The 19,695-nt window shown below is 48.7% G+C and overlaps 1 pseudogene; it reads right to left on the bottom strand.

Moving 5' to 3' along the window:
• Positions 1 to 581: 581 nt before the first annotated feature.
• Positions 582 to 686, bottom strand: LOC135052866 (U2 spliceosomal RNA; annotated as a pseudogene).
• Positions 687 to 19,695: the final 19,009 nt, after the last annotated feature.

Genomic DNA, 19,695 nt, shown 5'->3' with positions numbered 1-19,695 from the left:
CATCCAGGGCTCCAGGGTCGGTTTGTCCTTGGTGCTCACCTGGGTGGGTGCCGCTGGCGGCGTTGCTGCAGGGGTTGTGGCGCTGGGTGCGGCCGATCCGGTGGGGGCTTTGGCGGTTTTTTCGCCGTCTTGGCCTGGCTCTTCTTGGCGAGGGTGGCCGGAGTGGAGGCAGAGGCTGGAGCAGCTGGGGCTGGAGCAGCAGGGGCTGGAACAGCGGCGGCTGGGGCAGCGGTGGCCATACTCACGGATCCTTTTGGCGTAGAAGGCGGGGCGGAGGATCAGCGCTGTCGTCGAGAGGAGGAGAGGCGGTCGGTCGCTTCAGAGGGCAGAGCCAGCAAGTCTAGCCCTCCAGTGCAGGTAGGGGGCGCTGCAGAGCTTCTCCGGCGAAGTCCCTTTTCTCCACGCAGTCTTGCTGGCGGAGGAGGGTATCTTCTCCAGAGGGCAGAGCAAACAAGTCTAACCCTCTGCTGTAGCTGGGGAGCGATGCAAATCTTCACCCTCTTCAAGCGATCTTCTCCTTCTCCTCGCAGTCTCGACTTTAGATTTTTCTGGCTTCTCAGCCCGGGTGAAGCTTAGCCCTGAGAAGGACAATTGTCGGTCCAAGAAACAAGGTAGCACCGTCAGTCAGCGTGAACTGATAAGAACAGATACTACACTTGATCTTAGCCAAAAGGCCGAGAAGCTGTGTTGCAGTAATGCTAACCATTACACCACCCTCATTAACTACAGTACTAATCAGGGCCGGTTCTAGACCTTGTGGCGCCCAGGGCGAAAGTTTCCTGTGGTGCCCCCCCTCCAGGTAAAATACAGTTGGTGCACGCCGAGGGTGCGCGCCCCAAAACAGGGGTGTGGCTTCTTCATAGGGAGGGGGTGTGGTTTCTTCATAGGGAAGGGGCGTGCCCACAGTTATCTCACTGTACTTGTGCCTCCAGTAGTTGTACCCCCAGCAGTGGCGTCACAAGGCGGGTGCGGGGGGTGTGGCCCGCACCCGGGTGTGACGCCTGGAGGAGGGTGACACCAAATGTCAGCTCCTCCGCACTGACAGGAACCAGGTGCTGCAGTGAGAAAGTCTCCTACAGCACCCGGCTCCTGTCACAGAAGAGGAGCCGACAGCGGACGGATACTGGCTCTGGGGGAAGCTCAGCATCTCCGGAGATGCTGGGCACGCCCACAGAATGATGATTCCGGGATCCCCGCGAAGCCACGCCCCTAAGTACAAGGCCACGCCCCATTTCTCGCTGCAATCGCGGCAGGAGATCAGGGGCGCGCACCGGGTGTCACCTCTGACCCCCAGCAGCTGTGCCCCCAGTTAATTTTCCCCCTGTAGCATGGCCCCCTTTAGTAGTGCCCCTTGTAGCTGTGCCCCCAGTAGCAGTGTCCCCTATAGTAGTGCCCCCAGTATCTGTGCCCCTTGTAGCTGTGCCCCCAGTTGATTTGCACCCTGTAGCAGTGCCCCCGGTATGTGCCCCCTGTTGCTGTGCCCCCTGTTGCTGTGCCCCATGTAGCTGTGTCCCCCAGTACTTGTGCCCTCTGTAGTTGTGCCCCCAGCATTTGTGCCCCCAGCAGCTGTGCCCCCAGTAGCTGTTCCCCCTGTAGCTGTTCCTCCTGTAGCTGTTCCCCCTGTAGCAGTGCCCCTTGTAGCAGTGCCCCCTATAGCAGTGCCCCCTGTAGTTGTGCCCCTTGTAGCTGTGCCCCCAGTAGCTGTTCCCCCTGTAGCAGTGCCCCCAGTATGCGCCCCCTGTAGTTGTGCCCCCTGTAGATCTGCCCCCAGTAGCTGTGCCTATTGTAGCTGTGGCCCCTGTATGTGCCCCCTGTAGTAGTGCCCCCAGTAGTAGCACCGCTTTGAAACCCTAAAAAAACCCCACAATACTGCTCCTGCTTCCGGACTGCTGCTGCCTCTGCTGCTGCTGTCTCCGGGCGCCGGCTCCTCTCTATGGGAGAGACGTCATGACGTCTCTCCCATAGCAGCACCGCACTGACACTAGGGGTCAATTTTGACCTCTAGAGTCAGTCAGCAACGCCAGCTGCAGCGGGCGCACACTTCGCTCGCTGCAGCCGGGGGCCGGGGAACGGGGAGGGAGGGTGGATCAGTAGCTGCTCTTGCCACGGCGGCGGCGGCGCCCTCAGGGTAGTGGCACCCCGGGCAAAAAGCCTGCTTGCCCATGGCAATAGCCACTACTGGTACTAATATGAAATTATTATTAACAAAAACATTACATAACCATACATTTGCCCAGAATGGCAAGACTAACACTATCATATTAAAGCATAAGTGGAAATTATATGATATGTGCAGTGCTTTTTTGCTATGAAGTAAGTTACCAGTACTCAGAAAAAAATGGTTGATACAAGATTCATAGTAGCTTCAATGTACTGGAAAAGTCTCCAGGTGTTTATTTTATTATTTATAAATTATTTAACTGATTTCTTCCTGTTTCCAGAACTTGTTATAAGTGATACAAATGTTGCCACAAAGAGGTGTCGGTACTGAGTACCATTGTGTAACTGTCAAGAAAAAAAGTAAACTGTTTTCTTTAGCTTTGTCAACTTCTCCAGGAGACCTGTGTCTGAATCAGTGACCCATCCTACATTGGCCTCTCTTTCAACAGTTCTGCCTGCTCCAACTTCCAATGGCAACACCTCCTGCAACTCCACCAGCCCCTTCTCCAGCACTTCCATCTCCACTCATTCCTCCTCCAATGGGCTGCTTCCTCCTAGGCTTATGCACATAGGGTCCCTGTTAAAAGCACAACAAATATTTTTATTTTTTTTTATACTGTAAAACAAATGGCAAAACAGCATTATATACCGTGTCAAAGCCACTGATAGTCTGCAGTTTTTACTGATAGTTAATATGGCAACAGAAATAAATGCTAAACAAGGGTGTGGTATGATTTGTCGACAGTTATCATGTCAACGTGGTCAAACTGTCAACATGCATTAACCATGTCGACATTCATCATGTCTACACGGATGATATGTTAATATGATGAACTGTCAACAACCTGCCCCTGGAGGCCTAGCGGTGTCTTACTGGATCACGACGGTCACAGTTCCAGCAGTGATGTCTCAGCAGTGGCATTCCAGTGAGTAGTCCTACTTCTATCCATAACGTTAATCCCTACCCCTAATCCTAACCCTCACCATAGTGCTTAACCCCCTACTCAGCATAACCCTAACCACCCCCACATCCTAACCATACTCCTCTTAGCAGTGCCTAACCCTAAATGTCAGAATCCTCAGAATGTCAAAATTTCACATGTCAACATTTTGAATGTCTGCATGTTGAATCACGTCAACATTCTAATATCGAAATTGTTTTGTTGCCATTAGGAATGTCAACATGGCTACTGTTGGCCATCTGACCTGATACCGCTAAACAAGCATCATGTAACATTTATTTCTAATTCTGTTTTAGTTCTGAAGGTGCATACACACTGGGCGTTTTGGCCAGTGTGTATGCACAGCGATGATGTGAAAATCGCTGGCAGGAAAATTGCTCAGTGTATACACACTGAGCGATTTTTACCCGGCCTAGCGATTTTCACGGAGGTGAACCACTTTCCATATTAGGATACTGTGGAAAGTGGTTCACTTGCTGGTAAAACAGGCCGACAGATGGCGGAGGCCAGTGATGATGCGCCTGGCCATACATACTCAAAGCAGCTCAAAATGCCAAAAATTAGCTACTTTGAGCTCAAAATCACCCAGTGTGTATGGGCCTTAATGGTCAAAGCTGCCAATGATTAGTAGATTTGACAAACCACCTTTTAACAAATATACCCCCCAAAACTTTTATACATATAAATATATATATATATATATATATATATATATATTAATATGTGAGACATAAGACACATTTGCTATAGCACATGTTATTTTTCTACACACAGACCAGCTAGACGTCATTGAGCCTGGACCACTGACACTGAAGTCTGAGGAGCAGGAGAATATGTGGACACACACCAATCTCCTTTCTGTTTGTGACTTTGTAAGTATTGAAGAGACAGCACTGGAATATTACTAGATAGGATGGGCAGCATCAACACCAATATGGTATACATTAACAGCACTCTCCAAGATATAAAGGAGCAGCAGGCCATTATGAACAAGGAAGGTCTAACCTTGGCATCCATCCTCAATCAAATGATTCCTGTGGCCCTACAGCCTGTCCTGCCATCTATCCATAAAGATCTGAGCCTGAAGTAGCAGAGACCACACCACCTAACACTGGCCTTGCAGTACTCAGCACTTGGCCCCAGTAGAGGTGGGTTTTAAAGGAAATATTTACTAATATTGCATGGTTGGGCAAAATAATGAAAAAGTCCAAATCAGTAATAGAAACATAGAAACATAGAATTTGTCGGCAGATAAGGACCACTTAGCCCATCTAGTCTGCCCCTTTTTTTTTTTTTTTTAATCTCTAACCTTAATTGATCCTTATTTCTTTGTAAGGATATCCTTATGTCTATCCCATGCATGTTTAAATTGCTCTACTGTCTTATCCTCTACCACCTCCGATGGGAGGCTATTCCACTTGTCCACTACCCTTTCTGTGAAGTAATTTTTCCACAAATTTCCCCTGAACCTCCCCCCCTCCAGTCTCAGTGCATGTCCTCGTGTCCTACTGCTTCTCTTCATTTGGAGAATGTTTCTCTCCTGGACTTTGTTAAAACCCTTGATATATTTAAAAGTTTCTATCATGTCCCCCCTTTCCCTTCTCTGCTCCAAACTATACATATTGAGATTTCTTAGTCTTTCTGGGTATGTTTTGAGATGTAGGCCATGCACCATTTTAGTTGCCCTTCTTTGTACAGTTTCTAATGTATTAATATCCTTTTGAAGATATGGCCTCCAGAATTGAACACAGTATTCTAGATGAGGCCGTACCAATGACCTATACAGTGGCATTATTACTTCTTTCTTTCTGCTGCTGATTCCTCTCCCAATGCAGCCAAGCATCTGACTAGCCTTCCTCATTGCTTTGTTACATTGCTTACCTGCCTTTAAGTCATCTGAAATAGTGACTCCTAGATCCCTTTCCTCCTCAGTAGTTACAAGGCAGAAATATGAACCTTGATGGAGGCCAGACGGAGGCCCAAGTCCAGGCCCTGTTGTAGAAAGGCCAAAAGTTTGGCCATACTAAACTTGTAAGCGTCATGATTGTTAGATGCATACCAAGCAAAGTAAGAATTCCAGACTCTATGGTAAATCCGAGCAGAAGCCGGTTTCCAGGACTTCAACATTGTTTGAATTACCGCCTCAGAAAATCCTTTGGCCCTCAAGACGGAAGCTTCAAGAGACATGCCGTCAAAGCCAACAGGGCTAAATCCTGATATACACAGGGGCCCTGAATGAGGAGATCTGGGTGCTGTGGAAGTAGAAGAGGATGCTCTATCGAGAGACCCTGAAGGTCAGAACCAATTCCGCATGGGCCACGCGGGAGCGATCAGAAGTAGGATTCCTCCTTCTTGCTTGAACTTCCTTGTTACTCTGGGCAGGAGTGACACCGGAGGAAACACGTATGGCAGCTGAAAGTTCCATGGAATTGCCAGTACGAATGCTGCTTAAAGATCCCTTGTCCTTGCTCCGAAGACCGGAACGTTATGATTGTGTCGAGACGCCATCCGGTCCACATCTGGAAGGCCCCACCTGTCCACGAGGAGTTGAAACACCTCTGGATGGAGGCTCCACTCTCTGGCGTCTACGTCCTGATGACTGAGAAAGGCCGCTTCCCAGTTTAGGACCCCTGGAATGAACACTGCCGATATGGCTGGCAGATGGCGTTCCACCCACTGAAGAATCCTTTATACTTCCCTCATTGCCATGCGGCTTCGAGTGCCACCTTGATGATTGATGTACGCCACCGTGGTGGCATTGTCTGACTGTAATTGAAAAGGTCTGTTCTGTATTAAATGCTGGGCCAGGTTCAGGGCATTGAACACCGTCCGCAATTCCAGAATGTTTATCGGGAGGAGAGACTCCTTTGTCCACCAACCCTGAAGGGTGTGTTGCTCCAACACCGCGCCCCAACCTCTCAGACTGGCATCTGTCCTCAAAAGGACCCAGTTGGAGAACCAGAAGGGACGACCCCTGCTCAATCATTGGTCCTGAAGCCACCAGCTCAGTGACAGACGGACCCCCGGAGACAAGGAGATCATTTGAGTCCTGACCCGGTGAAGCAGTCTGTCCCACTTGGCAAGAATCAGCTTCTGTAGAGGGCGGGAATGGAATTGAGTGTCCTCCACCATGTCGAAAGCCGACACCATGAGACCTAGCACTTGCATTGCTGAATGTATCGACACTTGCGAACGAGATAGGAAGCATCGAATCCTGTCCTGAAGCTTCAGGACTTTCTCCTGAGACAAGAACACCCACTGGTTGTGAGTGTCCAACAATGCCCCCAGGTGCATTATGCTCTGAGCAGGGACCAGAGAAGATTTCTTCAAGTTGATGAGCCACCCGTGGGCTTGCAGAAACTGGATAGTCAGATCCAGATGGCGTAGGAGAATTTCAGGGGAATTTGCCAGGATCAACAAGTCGTCCAGGTACGGTAGGATCCTGACCCCTTGACGGCGGAGTACAGCCGTCATTACCATCATGACCTTGGTGAAGACTTGCGGAGCCGTGGTCAAACCAAAAGGTAATGCCCGAAATTGGTAATGGAGGTTGCCAACTGCAAACCTCAGGAACTGCTGATGCGACACTGCAATGGGAATATGCAGGTAAGCATCCTGTATGTCCAGGGAGACCATATAATCCCCAGGTTCCAATGCCAGAACAATAGAGCGAACAGTTTCAATACGAAACTTGGAGACCCTCACAAATTTGTTCATGGACTTGAGGTTGAGGATGGGCCGGGAGGACCCATTCGGTTTCGGGACTAGGAACAGCGGTGAATAGTACCCCTTGCCTCTCTGAGCCAGAGACACCTGTACTACCACTTCTGTGTCCAGAAGGGACTGTACCACCGAATGAAGAGTTTTTGCCTTCACCTGATCCGAAGGGACGTCTGTCAGGCATAATCGATGAGGGGGACGATTCTTGAAGGATACGGCGTAACCTTGAGTGACGACTTCCCATACCCTGACATTGGAAGTGGTCTTCAACCTTTCCTGGGTAAACCCTAGAAGTCGGTTCCCCACCCTGGGATCCCCCAGAGGGAGGCCCGCCCCGTCATGCGGCAGGCTTGTCAATTTTGGAAGCAGGCTGACGGGCAGCCCAGGCCCGTTTGGGTTTGGGCTTGATGGGTTTGGAAGTGCAAACCTGTTTCGGGTACGCCTGACTTTTTGCTTTCCCTGAAGGATGAAAGGAATGAAAGGGAGTACTCTTAGCCTTCGGCACCGAAGAAGCAGTACTAGGTAGACATGCTGTTTTAGCAGAAGCTAAGTCAGCTACTATCTTGTTGAGGTCTTCTCTGGAAAGAATGTCTCCCTTTAAAAGGGAGTACCTCCAGGGTTTTCTTAGAGTCCAGATCTACAGACCAGGACCTTAACCAGAGAATCCAGCGAGCCAAAATGGACGTAGTAAAAGCTTTGGCCGCCAGAATACCAGCATCAGAAGCTGCCTCCTTAATATAATGAGACGCTGTGACAATATATTACAGACATTGTCTAGCATGATCAGAAGTGTTGGAAGGCAACTCTGCCTCCAGCTCCTGAGCCCACGCTTCAACACGCTCTGCAGCCCATGTTGCTGCAATGGTGGGCCTATGCGCAGCACCAGTTAGGGTGTAAATTGCTTTTAAACAACCCTTCACACGCTTATCCATCGGTTCTTTCAGAAACGTGATGGTAGTTACAGGCAGAGCTGAGGATACCACCATTGTTTCAGAATTTTTACTTAGCTCCTCTGCAAGGGGTTAGCGAGCCATCATCTTCTTGTGAGGAGTCAATTTCTTTCCTGGATTTACCCAGGACTCCTAACGTATGTCAATTAAATGGTCAGAATGAGGTAAAACTTGTTTAACCACTTTCTGACGTTTAAACCTATACGGTTTCTTAGGGGCAGCATCAGGCTCTGGGTCATCAGTAATTTGAAGAATGAGCCTGACAGCCTCCAACAAGTCAGGGACATCCACCTATGAAACAGCTTCCCCATCAGAAGCGTCGGGATCAGAATCTGTGAGGTCATTATTAATGCCATCCTCATCAGACGAGGTGTCTGGGATGTTGGTGGATTGTGAGGAAGTAATGGCCCGCTTAGAGGACCCCTTGGTTTTAGGCGAGCGAGGGTTAAACTTCTGAGTAGTCAGTGATTGGTTCGATTGTTGTAACTGAGCGGACAGTTGATCTGCCCATGGCGGGTTAACCACAGGGACCATAAGCGGTTGCACCAGTACAGAAGGTCCCATAGGGGGTGTTAGTCTAGTTAGAAGCGTATTCAAAAGCGTGGAGAAGGTAGACCAAGGTGGGTCATTTTGAACCCCCATTGCTACAGTCCCACTTGGGGGTAAGGATCCCCCAAAACCTGAACCCTCAGCTGCTATGTTTTCCTCAAATGTGTCTGCAGTGTCACCACCACGCAATGGCCCTCATTCCGAGTTGTTCGCTCGCTCGCCGCTTTTCGCAGCAGTGCACACGCTAAGCCGCCGCCCTCTGGGAGTGAATCTTAGCTTAGCAGAATTGCGAACGAAGTATTCGCAATATTGCGAAAAGATTTTTCTTTGCAGTTTCTGAGTAGCTCGAGACTTACTCTTCCAGTGCGATCAGTTCAGTGCTTGTCGTTCCTGGTTTGATGTCACAAACACACCCAGCGTTCGCCCAGACACTCCCCCGTTTCTCCAGCCACTCCCACGTTTTTCCCAGAAACGGCAGCGTTTTATCATACACTCCCATATTTCATTAATACTTTAGACGAGCATTCGCAGAATCATATTCTTCAATTATTTGAAAACACTTCATGGAACTTACTTAGGAGAATCTCTAAGGATTCAGGACCTTCGTCCTAGGTTGACAAGGTACCTACTTAGTTTTCGTCTGACACCACTAACCAGTCAGGATAGAACACCGATCTTAAGATGAGTTATTTTCCCTCTCCATCTCTTTCCCACCCCCCACTTCCCCTTTATGTGTCCGTTGTTCCCCCCGATTTTTATTTATTTAGTCTTGTTTTGTTCAGCTTTGTTCCCATGAGTGTCCAGAATTCTGGTTGCGACATTCTGTCACCTGTCAATTAACCTTCTTTTCTTGTATATTCTTATAACTGGTGCAGTATACTCTGCCAGAAGGGTATCTGGAAAAGACATTCTTTCCATGACTTTTGTGAGACATGAATGTACGATACTTTCTAGTCCTTAGTTTTATTACTGGACTTTCTTTATGCTTACTGTAGCTCACCTATTGTAACAATTTGAATTGTCCAATATCTGTTTAAAAATTTCAATAAAATATATTTAAAAATAAAATAAAAATAAATGATCTCTATCATACACTCCCATAAAACGGCCAGTTTCCGCCCAGAAACACCCACTTCCTGTAAATCACACTACGATCAGCAGAACGAAGAAAAAACCTCGTAATGCCGTGAGTAAAATACCAAACTTCTTAGCAAATTTACTTGGCGCAGCCACAGTGCGAACATTGCACATGCACAGTTAGCGGAAAATCGCACCGATGCGAAGGAAAATAACGAGCGAACAACTCGGAATGAGGGCCAATGTGGGATCAGCCCCAGCACCATTGCCCTTTGTAGCTGACATATCCGAAAGCTCAATGCAAGGCAACACAGCACAATATCAGCAGCACAATACCTGACAAGAACCCCCTGTGCAGTGTATCAGCACAAACAGAGAATTTAAGAGGTATATGGTGACTAAAAATCACAGAGAAAAATACACACCGAGTATATCCTGTGTACTACCTATATTAAATGATAAACCTGACGCACTTAGCCCCCTCAGGTTATAGAATATAGGGATAGCAATCTAAGTGAGATACATGAAATGGAGGTCACACAGCAGCTATATGCACACACACATAGTAACAATGTACAATGCAGAAATTATGACATGCAATAAAACTGCACTGGACTAGCAATACAGAGTAGTACTATGGGGTATATGCAATTCACGGCGAATCGCGGCAAATTATCACCGTTTTTTAATTCGACACAATTCGACAGGTGAATTCCGGCAGGTGGCTGCCGGAATTCACCATATTCAATGAAAAACGGATTCGACAGTCCCGCGGGCGAAAAATGGGCGATTTGCCGGATTTTGCCGCGAATTAAAAAAACGGGAAAAACCCGGAAAAAAATGGCGTGGGGTCCCCCCTCCAAAGCATAACCAGCCTCGGGCTCTTCGAGCTGGTCCTGGTTCTAAAAATGCGGGGTAAAAATTGACAGGGGATCCCCCGTATTTTTAAAACCAGCACCGGGCTCTGCACCTGATGCTGGTGCAAAAAATACGGGGGACAAAAAGAGTAGGGGTCCCCCGTATTTTATACACCAGGATCGGGCTCCACTAGCTGGACAGATAATGCCACAGCCGGGGGTCACTTTTATACAGCGCCCTGCGGCCGTGGCATTAAATATCCAACTAGTCACCCCTGGCCGGGGTCCCCTGGGGGAGTGGGGACCCCTTCAATCAAGGGGTCCCCCCCCAGCCACCCAAGGGCCAGGGGTGAAGCCCGAGGCTGTCCCCCTATCCAATTGGCTGCGGATGGGAGGCTGATAGCCTTGTGAAAAATGTCAGAATATTGTTTTTTCCAGTAGTACTACAAGTCCCAGCAAGCCTCCCCTGCAAGCTGGTACTTGGAGAACCACAAGTACCAGCATGCGGGAGAAAAACGGGCCCGCTGGTACCTGTAGTACTACTGGAACAAAAATACCCAAATAAAAACAGGAGACCGACACCGTGACAAGTACAACTTTATTACACACTGCCGACACACACATACTTACCTATGTTGACACGCCGACTGCCACAGTCTCCGACGATCCGAGGTACCTGTGAAAAAAATTAGACTCACCTCAATCCAGTGTCCGGGAGATAATCCACGTACTTGTTAAAAAAAAAACACGAACACCCGTACCAGCGGACTGAAAGGGGTCCCATGTTTACATATCAGACCCCTTTCCCCGAATGCCGGGACACCACGTGACTCCTGTCACTGAGGTCCCTTCAGCCAATCAGGAAGCGCTACTTCCGTGGCGCTCACCTGATTGGCTGTGCGCGTGTGACCTCAGACAGCGCATCGCAAAGCCTCTCCCATTACTTTCAATGGTGGGAACTTTGCCGTCAGCGGTGGGGTTACCCGCGGTCAGCCGCTGACCGGCGGGTGACCCCATCGCTAGCCGCAAAGTTCCCACCATTGAATATAATGGAGAGGCTTTGCGATGCGCTGTCAGCTCAGACGCGCACAGAGCCAATCAGCAGAGTGCAAGGACGTTGCGCTCGCTGATTGGCTTACGAGACCTTTCAGTGACAGCTGTCACGAGGGGGTCTCTCTGCATTCGTGGAAAGGTGTCCCATGTGTCAACATGGGACCCCTTTCAGTCCGTGTGGTACGGGTGTCCGGTTTGTTTTTTTGACAAGTTCGTGGATTTACCTCTGGACCATGGATGAGGTGAGTGTATTTATCTTTTCTTTTCAGGTACCCCTGGATTCTACTTGGAGAAGAGGACCGATGTCGGCGTGTGAACATAGGTAAGTATGTGTGTGTCGACGTATGAAATAAAGTTTTACTTTCACGGTGTCGGTCTCCTGTTTTTATTTGGGTATTTTTTTTCCAGTAGAACTACAGGTACCAGCGGGCCCGTTTTTCTCCCGCATGCTGGTACTTGTGGTTCTCCAAGTACCAGCTTGCGGGGGAGGCTTGCTGGGACTTGTAGTACTACTGGAAAAAACAATATTCTGACATTTTTCACAAGGCTATCAGCCTCCCATCCGCAGCCCATTGGATGGGGGGGACAGCCTCGGGCTTCACCCCTGGCCCTTGGGTGGCTGGGGGGGGGACCCCTTGATTGAAGGGGTCCCCACTCCCCCAGGGTACCCCGGCCAGGGGTGACTAGTTGGATATTTAATGCCACGGCCGCAGGGCGCTGTATAAAAGTGACCCCCGGCTGTGGCATTATCTGTCCAGCTAGTGGTGCCCGATGCTGGTGTATAAAATACGGGGGACCCCTACTCTTTTTGTCCCCCGTATTTTTTGCACCAGCATCAGGCGCAGAGCCCGGTGCTGGTTTTAAAAATACGGGGGAACCCCTGTCAATTTTCCCCCCGCATTTTTAGAACCAGGACCAGCTCGAAGAGCCCGAGGCTGGTTATGCTTTGGAGGGGGGACCCCACGCCATTTTTTTCAGGGATTTTACCATTCCATCCAAAAAAAAAAAAAAAAAAATATTTTTAAAAATATATAAATAATACTTGTGCCTCCAAAAAAGACAAACCAAGTACCTAATCCCTTCTAATATAAAATAAGAATTTACTTACCGATAATTCTATTTCTCGGAGTCCGTAGTGGATGCTGGGGTTCCTGAAAGGACCATGGGGAATAGCGGCTCCGCAGGAGACAGGGCACAAAAGTAAAGCTTTTCCGATCAGGTGGTGTGCACTGGCTCCTCCCCCTATGACCCTCCTCCAGACTCCAGTTAGGTACTGTGCCCGGACGAGCGTACACAATAAGGGAGGAATTTTGAATCCCGGGTAAGACTCATACCAGCCACACCAATCACACCGTACAACTTGTGATCTAAACCCAGTTAACAGTATGATAACAAAAGGAGCCTCTGAAAGACGGCTTCCTACAACAATAACCCGATTTTTGTAACAATAACTATGTACAAGTATTGCAGAATAATCCGCACTTGGGATGGGCGCCCAGCATCCACTACGGACTCCGAGAAATAGAATTATCGGTAAGTAAATTCTTATTTTCTCTATCGTCCTAGTGGATGCTGGGGTTCCTGAAAGGACCATGGGGATTATACCAAAGCTCCCAAACGGGCGGGAGAGTGCGGATGACTCTGCAGCACCGAATGAGAGAACTCCAGGTCCTCTTTTTGCCAGGGTATCAAATTTGTAGAATTTTACAAACGTGTTCTCCCCCGACCACGTAGCTGCTCGGCAGAGTTGTAATGCCGAGACCCCTCGGGCAGCCGCCCAAGATGAGCCCACCTTCCTTGTGGAATGGGCATTTACATATTTTTTTTTTTTTTTTTTTTTTGCTGTGGCAAGCCTGCCACAGAATGTGCAAGCTGAATTGTACTACAAATCCAACGAGCAATAGTCTGCTTAGAAGCAGGAGCACCCAGCTTGTTGGGTGCATACAGGATAAACAGCAAGTCAGATTTCCTGACTCCAGCCGACCTGGAAACTATATTTTCAGGGCCCTGACAACATCCAGCAACTTGGAGTCCTCCAAGTCCCTAGTAGCCGCAGGTACCACAATAAGCTGGTTCAGGTGAAACGCTGACACCACCTTAGGGAGAAACTGGGGACGAGTCCACAGCTTTGCTCTGTCCGAATGGACAATCAGATATGGCTTTGTGAGATAAAGCCGCCAATTCTGACACTCGCCTGGCCGAGGTCAGGACCAACAGCATGGTCGCTTTCCATGTGAGATATATCAAATCCACAGATTTGAGTTGTTAAAACCAATGTGATTTTAGGAATCCCAAACTACGTTGAGATCGCCCAGTGCCACTGGAGACATCAAAAAGGGGGTTGTATATGCAGTACTCCCTTAACAACTTCTGGACTTCAGGAACTGAAGCCAATTTCTTTCTGGAAGAAAATCGACCGGTCGAAATTTGAACCTTAATGGACCCCAATTTGAGACCCATATACACTCCTGTTTGCAGGAAATGTAGGAATTAACCTAGTTGAAATTCTTCCGTGGAGCCTTCCTGGCCTCACACCATGGAACACATTTTCACCTAAGCAGTGATAATGTTGTGCGGTCACCTCCTTCCTGGCTCTGACCAGGGTAGGGATGACCTCTTCCGGAATGCCTTTTTCCCTTAGGATCCGGCGTTCACCCGTCAACGCGGCTGCGGTAAGTCATGGAACAGACATGATTCTTGCTGAATCAAGATCCTTTCTAGTATCTCTTGAAGTTCCGGGTACCAAGTTCTTCTTGGCCAAACCGGAGCCACGAGTATAGTTCTTACTCCTCTCCTTCCTATCATTCTCCATACACTGGGTATGAAAGGCAGAGGAGGGAACACATACACCGACTGGTACACCCACGGTGTTACCAGAGCGTCCCAGCTATTGCCTGAGGGTCTCTAGACCTGGCGCTTCATGTGGGACGCCATCATAACCACCTTTGGTCTTTCCCAACGGTTTACAAACATGTGGAAACTTCCAGATGAAGTTCCCACTTTTCCGGGTGGAATTCATTCATGCTGAGGAAATCTTCCTAGTTGTCCACTCCCGGAATGAACACTGCTGACAGTGTTATCACATGATTTTTCGCCCAGCGAAGAATCCTTGCTGTCATTGCCCTCCTGCTTCTTGTGCCGCCCCGTCTGTTTACGTGGGCGACTGCCATGATGATGTCCTACTGGATCAGCACCGGTTGACTTTGAAGCAGAGGTCTTCCTAGGCTCAGAGCATCGTAAATTGCCCTTAGCTCCAGTATATTCATGTGGAGAGAAATCTCCAGACTTGACCACACTTCCTTGGAAATTTCTCCCTGTGTGACTGTTCCCCAGCCTCTCAGGCTGGCATCCGTGGCCACCAGAACACAGTCCTGAATGCTGAATGTGCTGCCCTCTAGAAGATGAGCACTCTGCAGCCCCCACAGAAGAGACACCCTTGTCCTTGGAGACAGGGTTATCCGCTGATGCATCTGAAGATGCGATCCGGACCATTCGTCCCGCAAATCCCCCTGAAAAGTTTTTGCGTGAGATCTGCCGAATGGAATCGCTTCGTAAGAAGCCACCATTTTTCCCAGGACTCCTGTGCATTGATGCACTGATACTTGGCCTGGTTTTAGGAGGTTTCTGACTAGGTCGGATAACTCCCTGGCTTTCCCCTCCAGGAGAAATACCTCTTTCTGGACTATGCCCAGAATCATTCCTAGGAACAGCAGACGTATCATCGGAAAACAGCTGCGATTTTTGGAATATTTAGAATCCACTCGTGCTGTCGTAGAACTACTTTAGATAGTTCTTTTCCGACCTCCAACTGTTCTCTGGAAACTTGCCCCTTTCAGGATATCGTCCAAGTAAGGGATAATTATGCCTTTCTTCTTTTAAGAATCATCTTGTCGGCCATTACCTTGGTAAAGGCCCGGGGTGCCGTGGATAATTCAACGGCAGCGTCTGAAACTGATATTGACAGTTCTGTATCACGAACCAGAGGTACCCTTGTTGAGAAGGGCAAATTTGGACATGGAGGTAATCCTTGATGTCCAGGGACACCATATAGTCCCCTTTTTTCCGGTTCTCTATCACTGCTCTGAGTGACTCCATCTTGATTTGAACCTTTTTATGTAAGTGTTCAAAGATTTCAGATTTAGACTATGTCTCACCAAGCCGTCTGGCTTCAGTACCACAATATAGTGTGGAAGACTAATACCCTTTTCCTTGTTGTAGGAGGGGTACTTTGATTATCACCTGCTGGAAATACAGCTTGTGAATTTTTTCCCAATACTGCCTCCCTGTCGGAGGGAGCCGTTGGTAAAGCAGGCTTCAGGAACCTGCGAGGAAAAAATGTCTCGACTCTCCAATCTGTACCCCTGGGATAATACTTGTACGATCTAGGGGTCAACTTGCGAGTGATCCCACTGCGCGCTGAGACTCTTGAGACTACCCCCCCACCTCACCTGAGTCCGCTTGCACGGCCCCAGCGTCACGCTGAGGACTTGGCAGACGCGGTGGAGGGCTTCTTTTCCTGGGAAGGGGCTGCCTGCTGCAGTCTACTTCCCTTTCCTCTATGTCTGGGCAGATATGACTGGCCTTTTGCCCGCTTGCCCACATGGGAAACGGAAGGATTGAGGCTGAAAAGACAGTGTCTTTTTCTGCTGAGATGTAACTTGGGGTAAAAAGGTTGGATTTCCCAGCTGTAGCCGTGGCCCCCAGGTCCGATGGACCGACCCCAAATAACTCCTTCCCTTTATACGGCAATACTTCCATGTGCCGTATGGGCTCTGTATCACCTGACCACTGTCGTGTCCATGACATCTTCTGGGAGATATGGACAACGCACTTATCTTGATGCCAGAGTGCAAATATCCCTCTGTGCATCTCGCATACATATATATAGAATGCATCCTATTAAATGCTCTATATCAATAAAATATTTTTAGTCAGGGAATTCGACCAAGCCAACCCAGCACTGCATCTCCAGGCTGATGGCGATCGCTGGTCGCAGTATAACCACCGTATGTGTGTATATACTTTTTAGGATATTTTTCCAGCTGCCTATCAGCTGGCTCCTTGAGGGCGGCCGTATCTGGAGACGGTAACGCCACTTGATAAGCGTGTGAGCGCCTTATCCACCCTAAGGGGTGTTTCCCAACGCGCCCTAACTTCTGGCGGGAAAGGGTATAACGCCAATATTTGCTATCGGGGTAAACCCACGCATCATCACACACTTCATTTTATTTTATCTGATTCAGGAAAAACTACAGGTAGTTTTTTCACTCCCACATAATACCCTTTTTTGTGGTACTTGCAGTATCAGAAATATGTAACACCTCCTTCATTGCCCTTAACGTGTGGCCCTAATGAGGAATACGTTTGTTTATTCACCGTCGACACTGGATTCAGTGTCCGTGTCTGTGTCTGTGTCGACCGACTGAGGTAAATGGGCGTTTTTTTTTAAAAACCCCTGACGGTGTTTCTGAGACGCCTGGACCGGTACTAATTGTTTGTCGGCCGTCTCATGTCGTCAACCGACCTTGCAGCGTGTTGACATTTTCACGTAATTCCCTAAATAAGCCATCCATTCCGGTGTCGACTCCCTAGAGAGTGACATCACCATTACAGGCAATTTCTCCGCCTCCTCCAACATCGTCCTCATACATGTCGACACACACGTACCGACACACAGCACACACACCTGGAATGCTCTGACAGAGGACAGGACCCCACTAGCCCTTTGGAGAGACAGAGGGAGAGTTTGCCAGCACACACCAAAAAACGCTATAATTACATAGGGACAACCTTATATAAGTGTTTCTCCCTAATAGCATCTTTATATATATATTTATATCGCCAATTAGTGCCCCCCTCTCTGTTTAAACCCTGTTTCTGTAGTGCAGTGCAGGGGAGAGCCTGGGAGCCTTCTCTCCAGCCTTTCTGTGAGAGAAAAAATGGCGCTGTGTGCTGAGGAGATAGGCCCCGCCCCTTTTCCGGCGGGCTCGTCTCCCGCTCTTTAGTGAAGTTTGGCAGGGGTTAAATATCTCCATATAGCCTCTGGGGGCTATATGTGAGGTATTTTTAGCCAGTATATAGGTTTACATTTGCCTCCCAGGGCGCCCCCCCCCAGCGCCCTGCACCCTCAGTGACAGCGTGTGAAGTGTGCTGAGAGGAAAATGGCGCACAGCTGCAGTGCTGTGCGCTACCTTTAGAAGACTGTCAGAGTCTTCAGCCGCCGATTCTGGACCTCTTCTAACTTCAGCATCTGCAAGGGGGCCGGCGGCGCGGCTCCGGTGACCATCCAGGCTGTACCTGTGATCGTCCCTCTGGAGCTGATGTCCAGTAGCCAAGAAGCCAATCCATCCTGCACGCAGGTGAGTTCACTTCTTCTCCCCTCAGTCCCTCGTTGCAGTGATCCTGTTGCCAGCAGGACTCACTGTAAAATAAAAAACCTAAGCTAAACTTTCTCTAAGCAGCTCTTTAGGAGAGCCACCTAGAATTGCACCCTTCTCGGCCGGGCACAAAAATCTAACTGGAGTCTGGAGGAGGGTCATAGGGGGAGGAGCCAGTGCACACCACCTGATCGGAAAAGCTTTACTTTTGTGCCCTGTCTCCTGCGGAGCCGCTATTCCCCATGGTCCTTTCAGGAACCCCAGCATCCACTAGGACGATAGAGAAATAGATATGATATTACCAAGAAAAAAAAAACACAAAAAAAACATGTTTTAAATTTTTTTTATTAGTTTCACCCTCCAAAGTGTGGCGGATTGAAAATTACGAATTTACTGTCTAAAAGCACTGTTGTCGAATTTCCAAACTTCCATTGAATAGGCTTTGGTCGAATTGCAGCATGTGTATCATTGCAAAAAAGTCGAATTTGTCAAAAGTCGAATTTCAAAAAGTCGAATTTTGAAAGTCCGTTTTTTTGTCGGAAAGTACTGAATTGCATTGTCGAATTTTTTTTTTTGGGCGAAAAATTCCCGAAATTCGACAATTTCGGGAATTCGACCGCAATTGCATATACCCCTATGTATAGCTATACATTCAATAGATATAACAATGCACAGTAAAGCCTGGATGTATATCACAGGGTACTTGTACTACATAACCATGACTAAATGCACTCTTTCTTAACTAACACTGTCAGCAGACATGTAGAATACTTAAGTGTCCTGTAAAATGCACAGCACTGACATGCAGGCGGCATTACAGAGGATGATTTGCCCAAACAGTCCCAGGATCAGCTCAGCTTGTCCTAATGGCGCCCAAACGCTGACAGGGAGTGCGGGAGAGAGAAAGATGCAGCTCCAGGGGGGTACATTTACTCTAAATGACGCCCTGTGACTTGGGGAGGGGCTACAGGTCAAAGCCTTATCCCCCTGCTGGACTTCATCACCGGGTACTGTGGGCTTATATAAATGGTTTATGAGAGAAAACCGACCTGTGCCCTTGCCATGGTGGTCTAGTGGGGTCCCTGTACTACCACAGTGCCCACGCCAGCACGCACGGCACGCCTCATACCAGCCACGTGGGATCACGATTTACAGCGGGTCCACTGGGGGGAACCACTTACCTCCTCCCTGAGTGGGGCCACGCGATCCAGGAGAACAGCGGTCGTGTGTGTGACTAATTGGAAGAAAACCGGAACCTCCGCTGTAGGTACCCGGCAACCAGGGTGCGGGAGTGTACAGCGCCGCTGTGGGAGGTGATAGAGCTGCAGCAGGAGATGTCTGACTGACATCTAACACAGACAGTATCTCTGCTGCAGCCCTTGAAGTCTTCATTTTTCATTAAAAGCTTCTTCTCAGGGCTGCAGTAGCAGCCCCCCTGTTGTATGCCTGCTTACTGCATGGCACCAACTACAAAACTGAGCTCCTGTGCACGGAGGCAGGGTTATAGAGGAGGCGGCGCTAGACATTCTGGGAACAGTCAGGGCTTTGAGCCTGTTGGTGCCACGGATCAAGATCCCACTCTGCACCACAATGTCATTCCCTGTGGAGCCCAGTGCAGCAGAAAAAGCTATGTGTTGTGATAACACATGGCATGATCAGGGCCAGATTAAGCCTTGGTGGTGCCCAGGGCACGTAAGACAGGGGAGCCCCACTGGAAGGGGGGGGGGGGGGTGTATATTAGATTGTGTTTACCCTTAAACATGACCCATTCCAGAAGGGAGAAACTGCTCTCTATCTGGACTTCCCACTTAATATATGATTGGCGTCACCTGTGTTGAACTATTTGATAGATAAGAAAGGTATTACAAAACAGGTGATTGCAATCATAAATTAGGAGGGAAGTCCAGGTAGAGAGCATTTTGTCCCTACTGGAATGAATCATGTTGGGAGGTAGGGATTGTTTATATTACATTTAAACCAATGGTGTATA

The sequence above is a fragment of the Pseudophryne corroboree genome, chromosome 2 (genome assembly GCF_028390025.1).
Source record: "Pseudophryne corroboree isolate aPseCor3 chromosome 2, aPseCor3.hap2, whole genome shotgun sequence".
Classification (NCBI taxonomy): Eukaryota; Metazoa; Chordata; class Amphibia; order Anura; family Myobatrachidae; genus Pseudophryne; species Pseudophryne corroboree.
This window is presented reverse-complemented; position numbering and strand designations above follow the sequence as displayed.